Source organism: Octodon degus, unplaced genomic scaffold (genome assembly GCF_000260255.1).
Source record: "Octodon degus isolate 3935 unplaced genomic scaffold, OctDeg1.0 scaffold00098, whole genome shotgun sequence".
NCBI classification, from domain to species: domain Eukaryota; kingdom Metazoa; phylum Chordata; class Mammalia; order Rodentia; family Octodontidae; genus Octodon; species Octodon degus.
Genome location: NW_004524674.1, coordinates 1,817,364 through 1,833,367, shown reverse-complemented (window position 1 = coordinate 1,833,367; position 16,004 = coordinate 1,817,364). Strand labels below are relative to the sequence as shown.

The 16,004-nt window shown below is 41.7% G+C and overlaps 1 pseudogene; it reads right to left on the bottom strand.

Annotated features, from left to right (window-relative positions):
* Positions 1 to 251: 251 nt before the first annotated feature.
* On the bottom strand, positions 252 to 1,339 carry LOC101591414 (annotated as a pseudogene).
* Positions 1,340 to 16,004: the final 14,665 nt, after the last annotated feature.

The window sequence follows — 16,004 nt, the reverse complement described above, 5'->3', positions numbered from 1 at the left end:
TTAATATTCCACTCTTACATTTTCATGACAAACAGAAAAATTCATGAGCCAAACAAACAAAACAAAACAGAAAAGCAGGGAGGAGCTTATAAACCTAAATATGGATCTCAGCATAAACAGCTGAACAGAGAAAGGAATTAAAATGCTTTAATTAACAAAGCATGAGTGGATGATAAAGTGTGTAGAAACTGAAAATATACAAACTATTTAAAACCTGGAATTGCTAACTTTTCAGAAAGTACACAGATGGATCATGGTGATAGTGACCAGCAGAAAGGGTTATGGATGAATCCGCATTGTTCTAGCTGCTCCCCAATGCCACCCATCTCTGAGGAAAGCTTGACATTGATTAGCTATTGAGCCAGCCTCATGCTGGCAGCAGATCCAGTGATGGTAACCTGCCTATCAGTAGATCCTTCCACTGGGTTGGCCACTTGGATCTGCGCCCCAGACATCTGATGGATCTCATTGATTTTGGCACCTTGACAGCCAATTATGCAGCCAATCAAATCATTTGGAATGGTGAGTTCATGAGAAGTAGTCTGAGCAGATGCATCCAAACCTGCCCAATAGCCTTTCACTTCCAGAGAGCTGGATTCAAGGCCACTGAATCCGGTGTTGCCATGAGTCATGGGAAAATGAGACTGTTGCATTGCCAACTGGTACAGCTTGGTCAGATCTGGCTGTGGAATGGTATACTGCCCTTGAATGGTATAGGCGTCTAGAGGTGGTCCCCAGGTCAGGGTTCTGGCACGTGGACAGGGAGGCGTAGGGAAAGCTCTCACTGTTACTGCCTGTGCTGTACCTGTCCTGCCCACCTGCAAAGATGACTGGAGAACTTGATGGCTTGGGGCAGTAGGGGAAGGTCACACCCTTCAGCAGTGGGGGGTGTGGTGACAGGGAGAGAGTATCCAACATGACCATGAGGTCCATTCGCAGGACTGCGGTGTGCCAGCAATAGTGATGGACCTCTCAGTTTGATCTAGCAACCACCTTTTCCAATGAGAGAGCCATACTGACTAGCAGGGACCACCAGCCTCCGAGTGAGCAGGAGTCTACTGGCAGCTGTGCTATTGGTCATAGAGCTGCTGATGTCCTCTTCCAGTTTGTCAATGATCATGGCAAAGGCTTTGAGGATGGCATTAGTATGTACAGCCAAAGTGATAATTCGCTCAGGACAGTTCCCTTCTGAGATGTTGATACGTGTCCCACTCTCCTCACACATCTTCTTGTCTGATTCTCCTTTCTTTCTGATTATACTGCCAACTTCCTTCCCATGCATAAGTAGCCAGATGGTGAGATCGACATTTAATCCACTTTCAATCACACCGGTGTCCATGTCAAATACTATGAGGAGCTGGACTTTTTGAGTGGTCAAGTCTTTGGTCACTGGTGGGGTTCAAAGCCAAAAACTGCAGGCACAAGGCCATTGAGCAGAAAGGGGAAGAGCCAGAGGCCTGGGTGGAACAATAGGAGCGGGAGGGAAGACAAGCCCCTTCCACCCCCCACCCCACTCCCACCACCACCACCACCACCAAGAGTGGGCAAAGGAGGAAGTGAGGGTGGAGGAAGAGGAAGGGGGAAAGTGACCCAGGGATGGGTGGAGGGCGGGTGGAGGGCAGGACAGGGCACAGGCTGCACTGCTCCGGCTGCTGCCTCTGCCAATCTCCATAAAACACTTTTAAATAACTCACAGACCAGTGAAGAAATCACAGGAGAAATTGAAAATTGTGTCAACTGAATGTTAAAGTGGCATATGAGGGCTGGGGAGATGGCTCAGTAGAATAAGCACTTGCCTGGCAAGCTCAAGGGCTTGAGTTCAATCCCCAGTTCCACCAAAAAAATGTGACACATGTTAAAATTTATAGGTTACTGCTAAAGCAAAGGTTAGAAATGAAGTCACAGTATTAAATACCCAGATTAAAATGCACAAAATCAATAATCTATATATATGTATATATATAATAATCTATATGTGTGTGTATATTCTTTTGCATATATATATATATATATATATATGCAAAAGAGAAAAGCAAGCTAACCTCAGTGTGAATAGGGGGGTGGAAAACAGTAAAACAAAATACAATAAATATTATAAAAGGTGAAAAAAATGAGTGAAAGTCAACAAAGTTGCTTCCTTGAAAAGATTATCAAAATTGACAGCCTCCTCAAAAAACTAATCTGCTTATCAACCAAAAAAAGTACATATTAGCAATATTAGGAATTAAAAAGAGGGAATCATTACAGATTCTACATGTACTAAGAAACAATAGGAATTCAAACAGATAGTGAGGTTAAACTTAACAGCCTAGTTTGTATGATAATAACAATAAATTTCTCTTCTGGAGGGTTAACAACCTAAGTTTGCAGTCCAAAATTAGAGAAAAAGGAGGGCCACAAGGAAAACCAACATTTTCGCCCTAGCCTTCCAAGGTCAATTAAGACTCAGGACATATGAGAACTTGTACTATAACATCACATAACTCAGTGGCGTCCCAAATTTTCTGATCAAGGAGATTGTGGGGCCAAAGAGAAAAGTGATTGATGATGTAGAGTGCGCCTAAGGAGAGTCACATGGAGAGAAAACATTCTCTCAGGCTTTCACAGAGAGCACATTGGCCAAGCAATGGCCATGACTCATCCACATGGCTGCACTGACAAAGGTTCTACAATCTGAGGTACAGGATCTCAGGATAAATCCTGAGGGGATTTCACTGACCTTATCAGACCCAAAAGCTACAACTCTTGTTGCATAGGTCTTGCTTTATCTTGTTCTTAACCATCCAGCAGAAAAGTATAAAAACGAAGTATAAGAAGTAAAGCCATGCTGTTATGTTGAGCTGTAGGGGACTCAGGTCAACAATTTCTGACATTGCCAGTGAAGCAGAAGACCCAATACTATTATGGAGTACTGGACTCTTTTAGAATATTTTGCTGAGTCAACACACTTATAATATTCAAATAAAGGAACTAAACAAAGAAAAAAAGGGATACAGATGAATGTGCACTTTGTATCTGTGTATTCCAAGTGGTTAGGATAGATATATACTTACATTCTCATAATGGAGGGATTTGTTCTAATAGTGTTTGTAAATAGGATATCATGTCCACATTTTGTACAGCAATTAACCACTAGGAAGAATGTATGCAATGTGTTAATTATTGAAACTGTCCTACCAATTTGGTTTAAAACTGTCTCATTGCTATTTGTTTCTCAATAAAATTATGGGGGGGGGAGAAACAATAGGAAACATAACTCTAGGCCAAGAAGTTAACAATTTAAATGAAATGGACAAACTCAGAAAAACGAACTCACCAAAACTAACAAAATATGAAATCATACATGCAAATAGCCTTATATCTCTAAAGCAATTATTAGTTTATAATTAAAACTTCAAAACTCCAAGTCCAGGTGGATTTAGCAATGAATTTATCAAACATTTCGGGATGAAATTGTAGGGAGCTGCTGAAGCTAGAAATCAATCCCACCTGCGGGGGCTAACACAACACCCGCTGGGGGAAGGAGGCTCGCACGCCCTGTAAACACGCTGTTCCAGCTGGTAAGCCGGAAGTCGAGTCTGACCTTGGCCTGCTGAGTGGATAACTGAAGGGTCTGCAGTCCTCGGACAGCTCCCCTCCTCCCACCTGAGGGAGGCCTCCCCGGCGGTTGTAGTGGTTGATGCATTGTGTCAACTTGGCCGGATGACTCCCCCGTGCACTTCCGGCTGGTGGGGGTCCCGCCCTGGGACACAATTGGTTCTGCCCCCAGAGTGACTCAGCACAAAGAGACCATATAAAGGCGCTGAGGAAGTAGTGAGAGCTTCAGTCTTCGCATTCGGCTTGGACGTCATCGCCTGGCTTGCAGCGCAGACTCCTCCACCGCAGACTCTTCCACCTCCGGCTTGGATCCTCCAACTTCCGTCTCAGACTCCAGTCTTCCCTCTCAGGCCCATCAGCTGGCAAAGAGAGACTTGCACGGAGCACAGCAGTGAGCTAAAGACCTTGGGACTGAACTCCTCAGTTTGGAGTGTGCAGACGTCTGCGGCTGACTGTCGTAAGCCAACCTTGTAATTCCTTATACATTGTAAATCTTGTGTTAATATCTGTTCCTTATATTATATCTGTTCCTCTAAGTAAAACCCTGACCAATACAGCGGTCCTCTCCTGTCTTTATTCCTTCATCCTCTCTCCAGCTTTCCCCCAGGGAACAAGAGCTGAGCAGGTTTGGGGTAGAAATAACAGCAATATTAAGCAAACAGAAAATCAAAGAGTATAGAATATTGCCCAACCATTTAATGAAGCCAGAATAACACTGACACCATAAACTGACAAATGTATTCTGGGAAAAATCACTAACCATCACCAAAATATTAGCAAATTATATGAAGTGGCATGTAGAAAGAAAGCATATGACCAAGTAGAATTGATTGCAAGAATGGAAGGTTGATTCTTAACATTTGGGAAATGCTGGAAAGAAATAATGTTAAAAAATAGCTCTAAGAAATTCACAAAATTAACTGAGTAAATGAGAAAATCAATGCAATTCACAACAGTGACTGAATAAAGAAGAAAAATCATATGATTATGACACAGCACTGCACAAAATCCAACCTCTTTTATAGCAAAAGAAAAAAACTATAAATGGGATTTCCTTATCTGATTAAATATCTACACATGACTACACTGAGGTGAAATATTTAAAGCTTTTCTCATAAAATTGATGGCAAATTTATTAGATAATTATCTTCAGCATTTAATTAGAGGCTTTAGACAGCATAATAGGATTTTTAAAATAAAGGTCATCAATATTAGAAATTAAGAAGTAAAGCTATAATTATTCATGGATGATATGGGTATGTATATACTATATTCAATAGAATATCCAAAAACATATTAAAAGAACACTGAATTTTTTTTTTTTTTTTTTTTTTAGCGGAACCTGGGATTGAACTCAGGCCCTTGCACTTGCCAGGGAAGTGCTTATTCCACTGAGCCATCTCCCTGGCCCAAGAACTGAATTTATTAATCTTGCAGCATCAAATATCATTATACAAAAATCAACTATTGTTCTATATACCAACAAATACCTAAAAAATAAAAACCTTTTAAATGACTACTTAAAATAAAATTAATAAAATACTCACTTAGATACTAATTTTATTAACAAGTTGCAAAGCTACTGTAGTGGAAATTACAAAACATTGCTGAGAGAATTTTAAAAGAATTAAATAAATGGAAAGATGTTACTTGTGGATTAAACAACTTGATATTGTCAAGATATCAGTCCTCCTTTAATCTATCACAGTCTAAAAATACAAAAGAAGTTTTTGAAGAAATTTAAAAGTTGATTCTGAAATATATGTAGACATGCAAGTAGCTAGACTAACCAAAGTAGTAATTCAAAACAAAGTTAATTAAAAGCAAACATTACTCTACTAATTTCAAATATTTCCATAAAGCAACACTAATCAAATCACTACTAACCAAGTAAAATAAGATATTTCTTGAATGATCAGTGATGTTGAGCATTTTTTCATATATTTATTTGCCATTTGTACTTTTGATGAGAAGTAACTATTCATCTCAGGAACCCATTTCTGAATTGGATCTTTGAATTTGTAGGGTTTGATTTTTTTTTCAGTTCTTTATACATTCTAGGTATTAGTCCTTTGCCTGAAGAACTGACAAAAGCTTTTACCGTTCCATGGGTTGTCTTTTCATTTTATTGGTGATTTCTTTTGCTATGCAAAAGCTTTTGAGTAAGATGAGATACCATTTATTGAATCTTTGTGATAATTCCTGTGTGATCTGGGTTTTGTTCATAAAGTCTTTTGCTATACCTGTCTTCCAGACTTCTACCTATTGTCTCTTTCAGAAGATTTAGTGTTTCTCTTTTAATATTTAGATCTTTGATCCATTTTGATTTTAGTTTAGTGTATACTGATAGACATGGGTTTAGCTTTAGTTTTAAGCGTATGCAAAGCCCATTTTTCCAGCACCATTTATTAAAGAGAGTGTCTTTCTTCCACTGAATGAATGTGTTTGTCCCATTCATCAAAGATTACACAGGTGAGTGTGTTTGAAGCTATTTCTGCATCTTATAATCTGTTCTATTGATCATCGGGTCTGTTTCATGCAGTTTTTATCACAGTAGCTCTATAATATAATTTTAATCCAGGCATTAGGATACCCCTTGCCTTTCCTTTGTTGCCCAGAATTGCTTTTGCTATTCTAGGTCCCTTTTGGCTTCAAATGAATTTTAGGAATGTTTTCTTTATTTCTGGGAGGTATGTTAATGGTATTTTAAGTAGGACTACATTAAATCTGTATAGAAATTTGGGGAGCATGGCTATTTTCACTATATTGGTTCTTCCCACCTAAGAGCAATGGATATCTTTCCACTTTGTGAAATCCTCTTTAATTCACTTTTTCAGAGTACTGTAGTTTTCAATATAGAGTCCTTTTACTTTCTTTGTTAGATTGACTCCTAAGTCAGTCATTTTTATGCTATTGTGAAGGGTGTTATTTCCCTAATTTGTCTGTCAGTGAGTTTGTTATTTGTGTATAGGAATATTATTTTTTTGCACCAGGGATACAATTCAGGATCTTAGGCTTGCCAGGCAGGCATTTATACCACTGAGTTAATGTCCTCAGCCCTATTATTGACTTTTGAGCATTGACTTTTTATCCAGCTATGCTACCTAATCTGGTTATTAAATCTAGAAGTCTTTTGGTGGAGTTTTTAGAATCTTCCATGTAGCTATCATGTCATCTGCAAACAATGATAATATAACTTCTTCCTTTCCTATATTCATTGCATTTATTTCTTTCTCCTGTCTAATTCTTTTAAAATAATGCTGGAATTATACCTCACTCCAGAAAGAATGGCTGTTGTCATGAAAACAACCAATAATAAATGTTGGTGAGGCTCTGGGGGAAAAAAAAACCCTTTCCCACAGTTTAGAGTATAAACTTGTACAGCCACTGTAGAAATCAGAGTGCAGATTCCTCAGAAAACTAGAATTAGAGGTCCCATTTGAACCAGCTATCTAAAAGAATTAAAAGCATCAGACCACAACAATACATGTACACCCATGTTTATAGTGGCAGTTTGTGATAGCCAAATCTTGAAGCAACCCAAATGCTCATCAACTGATGAGTGGATAAAAGTGGTGTGGATCTTTTTATTTAATAGAGTATTACTCAACCATAAAGAAGGATAAATTGAGACATTTATAGCTACATGGGTAGATCTTGAGATCACAATCATAAGTGAAATAAATCAGACACGTGTGTAAATATCACATTGTCTCTCTGGTGTAAGAAACTGAAAATGTAAAGAAGAACCAGAATGTACAACAGATGCTATGAAATAGGAAGAAACTCTTCAAAAGGAAAAGGAAACTAGGGAAGGAGGAGGGGGAAAGGAAAGAAGGAAAAGAAAAATGAAAAAAAAGAGGGATAGAATGAAACTAGAGTTGGGAATGGTGGTGCATAACTATAATCCCAGAATGCTGGGGGCTGAGGCAAGAGAATTACTATGAATTTGAGACCAGGCTGGGTTCCATAAATGAGTTTGAGGCTAGCCTGAACTCTATAGTAAGACCTTGTCTTAAAAGGAAAGAAAGAAGAAAGGAGAGAGAGACTTGTGAATGAGAAAAGGTTTGAGGTTTGAAAAAAGAAGACAGGAATGGGGGAAAAGAGGAATCAAGATATATCATGTACAGGTACAAATTCCCTGTAATGAGTTATTATGTATACCTAAACTATACCAATAAACCTAATTGAACTAAAAAAATAAAGTAAGCAAGCCACAAAGAAAATGTGTTTGTAACCTGCATATTTGACAAAACTCTAGCATTCCGAGTATACAAAGAACTTTTAAAATTCTAATAAGACCAAAAAAAATTTAGTGGACAAAATATTTTCAGACATTCATGAAAGAGGATATGGAAATGACCAAGAAATACATCAAAGGACAACTGATGTAATTAGTCATCAAGGAAATGCAAATTAAACCACAGTGAGATCCCCAACATATCTATCAGGAGAGTTAAGCTAAATGAACTAATATTGTCAAGTATTGCTAAGGAAATAGAATACCAGTAACTGTCAGGTATTGCTGAGTGTAGACTAGTACAACCTCTGCAGAAAGCAGGTTGGCACTGTGCTGTAGTTAAAAGTACATAGAGGGCTGGGGAGGTGGCTCAGTGGAATAAGCGCTTCCCTGGCAAGCGCAAGGGCCTGAGTTCAATCCCCGGTTCTGGAAAAAAATAATAATAATAATAAAAGTACACTGAGATGACTCAGCAAATCAAGGGTTAACACTGTAGCTAAAAGAACAGAAATACAGGTTCACATTGAGAGTGGATATAAATGGGTGTTACTTTCCTCTATTGTAGCCAAAAAAAAAAAAAAAAAAAAAGCAAACAAACCAAATGTCTATCACCTGTGAATGAGTATAACTTATACTCAACTTTTAAAAGGTGCATTTTTAAATGTATGTAAATTATTCTTGAATACCATCAAGATTAATTTTGAAAGGTGTGTGTCTTTAGCCAGAAAGTGCACACATAACTTCTGCCAACTCTTGTAGTTCATCATAAGGGAGGCTAGGAAATGTGGTCCAGCTGTGCGGCAGGAAGAAAGGTAAAAATTGGTTTGGTGAAGGGCAACAGCTTCTACTATGTCCAACTGTCCACAGCTCAGAGGGTTGCTAGACACCCCCGCCAAGCAGATAGAGCGAGTGTATTTAGTCCGTTTTGTGTTGCTGTAGCAGAATACCTGATCCTGGATACTTTATGAGGAAAAGATTTAGCTAGCTCTGTGTCTGGGAGATTGAAAGGCCAAGATCTGTTCGGCCTCTGATCAAAGCCCCCTTGGCTGTGTCAAAATTTGGCAGATAAACATAAAGAATAATAGCAAGAAGGGCCATGCCCATGTGGTGCCCTCAGATAGTAACAATCCACTCCCTCAAGTATGAGCTCATGGGCCAGGGAGATAGCTCAGTAGAATAAGCACCTGCCTGGAAAGTGCAGGGTCTTGAGTGCAATCCGTGGTACTTCAAAAAAAAAGAAAAATTCTGCCTGCCAAGTATGAGCTCACCCTCAAACCCAGAATTAATCCCTTTCAAGAGTGATGTCCCTGTAACCCAGTCATTTCGCTTAGGTCCCCACCTCCTACAGGCTCCACCACTTCAGCACCACTGTTCTGGGGACCAGGCCTCCAGCTCATGAGCCTTTAGGGGATGAACCACATACAAACCATGACAGAATGGCTGCTGAGAGGTTCACAAAACTGCAGATGAGTTGTGGGGCAAAGGGCTGAGCATGAAGCTGTGGAGGCAAAGGGAGGAGAAGGCTTCCCAGAAAAAGAGGCATTCTCAAAGCCCAATCCTAAGTGAATAAAGCAAGAGGAAATGCTATCAGCAAAAGCCTATGAACAGGGAAGTGAGTGTCAGAAGGGCTGATCAGAAGTTCTGCAGCTGGACCGGGGGCACTCAAGCACTTGGCCACCTATACAGCCCCTCACATGATTTTCAGCAATCAGAGGTGCCTCATGCCTGGGGCACAGGCCTGATACTGGGCAGAAAGCAGCCACCCCTCTGGGAGAAGTCCTGAACTGTGACTCAGGTTGCACCCCAGGAAACTGGTAGGTGGGGAGCCACCATCACAGGCAGGAAGTTGTGTATGGCTGGAGCCCCCTCAAGAAGACCCACTGCCATGTGAGTCACTGCACAGAAAAGAACTCAGTTTCCCAGCACCTGGGAAGGCCCCAGTTCCTGGCTTGGATTACAGCCAATTAACCCTTCTCTTCTCAAGCAGGAAAATCTGACCAACAGCTTCTCCCTGTCAAAGGTCCACACTCACCTGGATTTGACAATTTAGCTTACTCCAAAAACAACATCAGAGAATGGCAGATGCAGAGCCTACTGCCTTCTACTCCCTTCTACCCTTTTACTCCTTGCTGTCTCAATGATAAAAACAAGGCTCAGAGAGGGTCACTCACTGTCTAGCCCAAGTGGCTGAACTGAGATGAAAGTTCCACACCTCCTGGCTTCTTCCATTTTTATTCAAGGTCATTGTTATCCATTAGTTGTGATAGAGCAAGTGTCCAGCGTCCATGAATTATTTAAGGCCTAGAAAAGAAGGATTAGCTCCAAAATATGAAAAACTGCAAAATCAAGTTGAATAAAATGGTTAAAATATATGTACATGTGATGGGAGAAGCATCCAAAGTGAAGATGTGACAGCCCAGTGGGGCATCTAAATGGCAGCGGCCCATCTTCCCTGGACAAGGTTTTGAGACTAAAGCAATAGCCCCTCCCTAAGGTCACAGAGGGGAAACAAAGTGCACTACACACAACAGAGCAGGCTGGGAAATGCTGCCTGGGCATGAAACTGTCCTGCAGAATTCGGCCCTCCAGGACCAGAAAACTGCCTCTTGCCTATAAGCTGTCTCGGCAGCTAACTGAGCTGCAGCCCCAGCAATAGCATCTCCCCCGCCCTGCTGAGAATGCAGCACAGCAGCTCCTCACCCCTGCTGCAGTGACCAATCCTATTAGTGATAAGGTGCCGGGGAGAAGTCCAATTTCATGTTGCAAGCAGGTTATGCTGATGGAAACAAGATAAAGGCACCGTGCTGGGTGCTTAGCTGTATCAGGAGTCCTGGGGAATGCTTCCCTCCATAAAAGGTAACACATTCTTTGCTACTGGGGGCAGTAAGAGATGAGCAGGCTTGAAATCTCACTTTGGGGCTCCATAGATAATCCAGAGATGCCTGGGGAGCCAATCCCCGCCCACGGCCCCTGCAGAAGAGTTTAGGGAAATAGTTACAAGGAAGGGAGTTTGAGTTTAGGTCTTAAATACCGAGGCTCAGAGTTTGGTACAATCTCAACTAGCTGACCTTCTGCAGCGAAGTTATGCAACTACTCTGAACTTCAGTCTCTTGTCTGTACAAGGTAAGGAAGAGAGCAAATGATCATTTCCCAACATTCCCCAGGTCTAAAAGGTCATGAGCCTTTGCTTTTCTCTCTAGTCATATAGTTTCTGCCCTAAGCTCCTTAAATCTTATTGACCCCAAAAGGCTTCCCAACCCCAGGACCTCCTCAGTATCAACCTGAATTTCTGCTGTGGAAGCCTCCTGACCCCATCACTCCATCTTTTCCCTCGACCCCCAGGGCTGCTTGTCCCATCACCCCTATTAATTGAGTTTTTGAACCCCAGGAAAGCAAGAGACTTCAAGTGGTTTTTTAAACGTAAAATCCTACAACAGTATAATTCCATCCACCTAACCCTGTCCTCTGTGCTATTCTGGTCATATTTTCCATTTTTATATATTATAAACCTAACAATACAATGATATATTTTTTTTCCTGAGGCAATCACTTGTCTTTCAAAGAAATTAAAATACAAATTTGTTTTTTTAGCTGGGGAGGTAGTTCAGCGGTCTAAGCACCTGCCTGGTAAGCTCAAGGACCCGAGTTTGATCCCTGATACCACAGACCTGCCGACTCCACGCCGTGCCATCCACTGAAGCTGAGCATGATGACACACGCTTATTATAATCCCAGTGCTGGGGAGGCTGAGACAGGAGGATCGCTACGAGTCTGAGCTGCATGGCGAAACACTGTACCAAATAAGGAAATTTTTAAAAAGGATTTTTAAAGACTTGTTTTTACTCATTCTCACTTCTCCTTGGCTGATGGTCTCCTTCTTTCTTTTGTAGGTGAGTCTCCATCTGGAGCCATTTCCCTTTGTGTTGAAAAATGCCCTTTCTCGTTGTGTAGCCCATGTCAGATCAGCTTTTGTTTATCTAAAAATGTCTTAATAGTGCCTTCATTTTGATATGAAAAGGGTGTTTTCCACTGGAGCTAGAATTTTGAATTGGCTGGTTTGCTTCTTGGGGTTTACTTCTTTCAGGACTTTAAAGATGTCGTCCATTGTCTTAGGATCTCCATTGTTTGGGATGAGAACTCAGCTATCATCTGTATTGCTGTCCCTGAGTGAGTGAAGGTACTCTTGTCTCTGTTCTCAATTTTTCCCCTTCTTAGCTTTCAGTAGGGCCTGCATAGAGTTTGCATTATATTTATCTAGCCATGAGATCCTTTGAGTTGCTTGGGTGTGTAAACTTTTTTATTTTAACAAAATTTGGGGAAATTGAGGACATTACTTTCTATCCACTTTCTCTGTCCAGTTGTCTCTTTTCTTAGGTTAATGCACACATGTGGTAGACTACTTGCTATTATCTCAAGCACTGACGCCATGTTCAGCTTCATTTCAATTAATCAGTTTTTCTTCTACAAGTTGGATGTTTTCCTTTGCTTGCTCTTCAGTCTCACTCATCCATCCTTTTCCCATCTCCAATTCACTATTAAGCCCAATATTAAAATTTTCATTTCAAATTATTGTACTTTTCAATTCCAGTATTTCCATTTGGTTATAAATTTTAATTTTTCCCTCATCTGATTATCATTATGATCAAGTCTGCATATATTTTAGTAGTTTCCCTTTAAAACCTTTGCCAGGTAATTCCAATATCTGGGTTATTTTAAGTTCTGTTTCTCTTGACTTCTTTTTTCTTTTGACAGTTCATCCTACTTCTCAGGCCTTTGGAGTCCAACCAGAACGGTACCACCAGTATTCCTGGTTCTCTAGCTTGCCAGTTGTGGGTCACAATAGGCCTTCACAATCAGTTGAGTGTGTGTGTTTGTGTGCAATTTCCAATTGGCTTTTATTCATGGAGAACCTAAACCAACACATCTCTTCCATCATAATACATTGTTCAGATGTCAGAAAATAGACTTTGCCTTTAAATGAGAGGAGTAGCAAAGTCACACTGCAAAGGAATATGGGGACTGGGAAAGCAGGATTTTGTATTCATCATTCAATCTACAATAGCACCCATTTCTGTCCTTAAAATGACACCATAAGAGATACAATCAACCTAAATTCAAATGTTTGGAAACTCAAAATAATTCACTAGTCACAATATAAAAGAAACATGGAAAAGAAGTGCTTTATTAAGACAATATGCATCTCAGCATGTAAATGTTTAGTCACAACTGCACTAGAAGATGTCATGAAACAGCCTCCTATACTTACATGTAGAACAATAATTCACGTGATGACACTGCAGGGTCATATACTGACAACTCATGTTATCAGCATCATTGTCACCAGTAATGATTTCCCAAATGATGAGCGAATGTTGGGAATGTTCAGAACAAAACAAAATATAAATTTCATCTGATTTACACCATGGTTATGTTCCTACACTTCTGAGTATAGACTAAAGACTGAGCCCAACTTTTCTTTGTGGAGTGATAAATATAACACAGTCTGCACCCACAAGAATGTCTGGTTGCACATTTGAAGTCCAGCAGGGGAAGGAATAACTTATAGAGAACATTATAGGACGACCAGGTATTCCTTCCATTTTTGGTCCAACCAAAACTGCACCTTAAACTTGAGATGGCCCCTAGGGGGCAGTAGTGACAGCTGAAAAGGTGCAGGCACAGATATTGTATTGTAACAGGTCTCTGAGCTGTAAATGTACACTGTGGAAAGGACCCCAGGGCACCATCAGAGGCAAAGCACCACCCAAGAGAACCATCAGTGAGGTTCTGGGGAGAAAATGAGGTACAACAGAGGAGGTGCTCAGGAGAGGACAATAAAACAAATTTATGGGCACCAGCAGATCCGTTAAGTATGTGCCCCGTCTTTCCCACCCACATCAAATGTAGGAAAGACTCACTGGTATGGCTTCTTTGGGAGAAGGCAAGCCAGGCAGCCCACCCCACGCAGGTGGCTCATAGATCCCACTTCAAAGGCATAAGGGTGCCAACTATCCAATCATTTGTCCAACTCCAAGACTTGGAGTTGACCCTCTTGATTGTTTTTTAGGGACTTGACAGAGGAACATGAAGAGCTTTTATGGAGAGATTTTGGGTTAAGGAAATAGCTTAAGATTTGGTTTTGGATGTGGCATACTCCCTCTTCAAATTTCCTTGAGGAAGAAAGTCACAGCTCGATCTGACGACAGTAGATGATGCAATCGGGTTTCCAGTGGCACAGGAAGCCAGCCAAGGCCTTTTCTGTGTCTGTATGTGGCCCGCACACCAAGAGTGTGATCTATGAGTTGTGGAGTCATTTCTGTTAATTAAAATCCTTAATATAATTTTGAGGTAAGAGTGCTTGGCCTGTGTTTCAGACAGTCTCTGGAGGACTAGGGAAGTGGGAGAATATGCCATCTGGCAAATCACCATGAAGTTTAATCATCTAGAGGAATTTGTAGAAAATTACACTAATGAAAGAGGGATGGCCAGATAAACAGACAAACCCATACATGGAATCCCTCTTACTTGACCAGTGACCGAGGCTGAGAGCAGGTTTCTGCTACTTCCCTCTAAGGTTAACCCAGCCAGCCAGCCCCTGACGACACAAATCCCCAAGAGGCCATAATGCACTGTCTCCTCCAGCCGCAAAGCCCAAATTATGGCAGTTTTCCATCTTGTGCTATGACAGCTCCTCCTTGATTCATCCAGGAATGAGGATCCTCTGACCACTGCCCCAAATCAAATCCTCTTACTCCTCAAATTGTGTTTATGCAGGGCCACAAAATTGCTGTGTTCACTGAGACTCTGCATCTTTGGAAGGAAATCAATACATAATTATGTGTTCTGTCTGCACTCTGTGGCTCAGAGCCAGGCTGACGGGCAATTCAGGAGAGAGGAAAGCACATGACCGGTCAGGACTTGTCTACCATAGGTACCCTCACTGCATGGAAGCATTGAGGCTGATGACCAACCACCAGGACTCACTGTGGCTGCCTCTAGGGTTTCATGGCCTTTTCCACCTGATGCATCCTCCATCTGTGACAAGTTTAACCAAGAAGGGTCAAGCTTGCCTAATGTATGGCTTCTTTCTGAGAACCTGCTGCTACCTTTGGGGCCTGCACCCTGCACAGCCTCCTCACCTGCCTCCCTGCCTCTGTTGCCAATCAATGCAAGCTTCCTTTGATTGATTCAAATAGAAATCATGAATCAGCAAAGTGCAGCCTAGTGTCACCAGATGACACTGGATAATGCTGGGTGCCAGCAATGGACATAGCCGGCTGCTGGCACAGCCGCTGCCCGCTGATTCTGCTGGGTGGTCTTCACTGGCTGCTGATCTCTGGGTTCCTCAGGGATAAGGGCCCTCCTGTTTATTGTTCTATCTTTTGAACCCCCCTCTCTGTCCCTACTACTCTAGATAAAAAAAAACAAACCTGAGTAGTATTTCCAGGGCTTTTAGAGCTTATGCTGTGCAAGAAGTAAATCATGAACAGTTTTTCTCAACCGCCAGAATGAGTTTTTATTTTAGTAGGGCCTGTGCTGGTGCACAGGAGGGGTCAGAAAGCTGGAAAGAGCTCTCCCAGACTCACCCAGAGGCATGTGAGGAGTGGTGCTTATGCAGCAGCTGCGAGTATATGATTGGTCCCAGTACAGGATACTGATTGGTGCAGGCTCCCAAGATAGCCTCGGCTGTCCTGGCTATCATCCAGTGAGGGCACAGGACTGACGCTAGGGAATCTCCTGGAAGGTTAACTGGGGGGGTTGGGGTTGTTAATCATGAGCCCTGATCCCTCCCTTCCTGATCTTAGTTATGCCGGGACCTCCATCCCTTTTTATCAAAAAGCACCAGTAACATCTGAAGGTGGGGAAGCAGGGCAGGGGAACTATGTTGTAGTCCAGCAGCACTCGTGTTAGAGTAGAAGAAAACAGCCACTAGATAGCCAAGGAAGACACTGAAGCAAGTTGGCCCAGTCCATTGGGAGGATAGAGGTGGAGGAGGAGGCAAAGGGAAGCCAGGAGACCAGGTGTGACAGCCACTGGTTAAGCCATGTCCCCTCTCCAGCTGACACAGAAAAAAGGGAGAGTTAGCACTCTTTTGTCTCACCTCCAACCTCTCCCTCACTCCTCCACCCTGCATGGATACTGGCCACCCAAACAGTTGCCCCAAAGT